General features: G+C 39.4%; 1 non-coding gene across 1 annotated transcript; it reads right to left on the bottom strand.

Moving 5' to 3' along the window:
• Positions 1–243: 243 nt before the first annotated feature.
• Positions 244–347, bottom strand: LOC147488164 (small nucleolar RNA R71). Its single transcript, XR_015203352.1, has one exon. It is a non-coding gene; the product is annotated as a small nucleolar RNA R71 (small nucleolar RNA).
• Between the last annotated feature and the right edge of the window lie 2,148 nt (positions 348–2,495).

Below are 2,495 nucleotides of genomic sequence, written 5' to 3'. Positions count from 1 at the left end.
GTTTTCCATGGTTTAGACCATGAGAAGCCTTATCAACACATGCGTAGGATAGAACAAGTTCTTACTACATTCCATCATCATAGCGTAAGTCCGGATCAAGTTAAACTTAGGGTGTTTCCATTTACCCTAGCCGACAAGGCGGCGTCTTGGTTAACTGCCCAAACGCCAAACTTTGTGGACTCATGGGCTAATCTTGTTCAATTGTTCATGGAACAGTTTTACCCACCCCTGAAGACAGATGAAATACTTCAAAAGATTCATTTCTTCCACCAGAATCCTCATGAATCATTTTTAGAGGCCTGGAATCGTTTCACTGATCTTCTCATTTAATGCCCGCATCATAATCTTGCGAAAGACACGCTTGTTCGTGCCTTATTCAAGGGGCTTTTACATCGTCATAAGGAGGTTCTAGATATCATGACTAGGAGTAGTTTTCTTAATAAAGGAGTCTTGGAGGCTTATAAATTCTTAGAAGATCAATCTAAGAGGAACAACAATTGGGGAGGTAACGACTCTCCCCGCTCCACTCCTTCTTATTTTGAGGTTAAACATGATCCCGAGCTTAAAACTCTTATCGATGCCCTCACTAAAAAGGTCGACGTCCTCTCTGTTCAACAACAGCCCACTCCAGTCATGAACATTAAATCTACTAGTTGTAATGTCTATTTTAGTCTTGAGAATTCGGATTTCTATTATCCTCTTGTCTATGCACAACCACCACCACAACCACCAAACTTCAACCAATTAACTCCATATCAAGGACAAGGAAACTTAGGTGACCAGAGTAGAGGTTTAGTGCCTATAACCCAGAACTATCAACATCAAGACATGAACGCTCACCAAGCCTTAATTCCAGTCCAACCATCTACAGACAAAGCAGTAGTGACCTTGTTGGAAAAACAAAATCAAATTATGCAACAAAACTCAAACTTGATGAAAGATCAGCATGATTAAAACTTTAATATGATGAAACAAACGATGCAAATGATGCAGTCTTTGTGCCAAAAGGTTATTGACATGTCTCCTAACCAAAATAATAACCAAACAGGCGTGTTTCCAGGTCAAACAGTGCCTAATCCTAAGTGAACAAACATCGCATTTGAAATAAATAGTATTCAGTGTAATGGTAATATAAACCAAGGGGACCTACAGGCAGTCACTACCCTTCATTTAGGGAGAGTAGTTGATAACAAAGTGACTATGCTTACAGATCGCCCGCAAACGGAAGCTGAAAATGAAACCATACTGAATATTGTCATAGAAACTGAAGACCCTACAACTGTAAAAGTTCCAGTCTAACCACAACCAAGAGGTACAACCTTACTAAATACCACCATAGAAATTGATGATCCTACACCTGTAGAGGTTCCAATATGGACACCTAGATGGAAAAAGGCTAAAAATAACGCAAAGACTAATAATACTTTTGAACCTTATGTTAAATATAGAGATAAATCACCGTATCCCCAGAGACTAGTTGTGTATAAAAAGGACGAGAATTTTGATGAGATTAGGGAAGTGTTTAAAAATATGACAATAAACCTACTTTTTCTAGATGCTATATTAAGTCTACCTAGACACGCTAAGTTTCTAAAAGAGTTGTGCACCAAGAAGAGGAAAACCAACATACCCAATGAAGCCTCTTAACATAACAATATCCCTCTTTATCTGAACATAACGGAATTGTTAAGTACAAGGACCCTGGTCGTCCTACTGTACAATGTACCTTAGGTGATACCTTCATAACAACTGCTTTATTAGGCCTGGGAGCGAGTGTTAACTTGCTCCCTTTTTATTTATATAAACAACTAGGTCTAACAAAACTTTAACCAACCAAAATTACTTTGCAGTTAGCCGATCATTCTATTAAGTATCCCAAGGGTGTAGTTGAAAACATTCTCGTTAAAGTTCAGGATTTTTACTATCCAGCCGACTTTGTTATTCTCGACACAGAAGTTGCTCATGATTCCATTCCCATCATCTTCGGGCGTCCTTTCTTGGCAACCACCAATGCCCAAATCAATTGTCGGGATGGCTCAATGACTCTTTCTTTTGGGAATCTTTATGTGGAAGTTAACATATTTAGACAAAAGCAGTGACAACTAGGTTTGCCTGTAGAAGGATAAGTGAAATCTATTGAGAGTTTTGTACCTCACATTAGTGCGGCTGATGCTTTAGTCCCCACACTAGTAGATACCCCTTTTATGGAAGAAGACAAGGATCACAATTTCTACTCCCGAAACGTAGATAACATCAAGGAAGATTTCCTTCAACTCTTTTGCAACCCTTCTTTGCCACCTCGCGAGTCCCCTCCTATTAACAACCACTCATCTCTTGACGCCATGACGGAAGAAGAATTTTTCACCCTCTATCCCAGTGATTCTTCTTACCCACCTATTGAGAAATGTCTTGCATATTTCAAGGCCTCTGATGATATAGAACTAAGAACACTAGTTGAGCACCATTCACCCACCTCACATCCTCATGTCACTCAT

This window comes from Coptis chinensis, chromosome 7, assembly GCF_015680905.1.
Source record: "Coptis chinensis isolate HL-2020 chromosome 7, ASM1568090v1, whole genome shotgun sequence".
NCBI classification, from domain to species: domain Eukaryota; kingdom Viridiplantae; phylum Streptophyta; class Magnoliopsida; order Ranunculales; family Ranunculaceae; genus Coptis; species Coptis chinensis.
The sequence above is the reverse complement of the archived record's forward strand: the minus strand, read 5'-3'. Positions and strand labels throughout refer to the sequence as shown.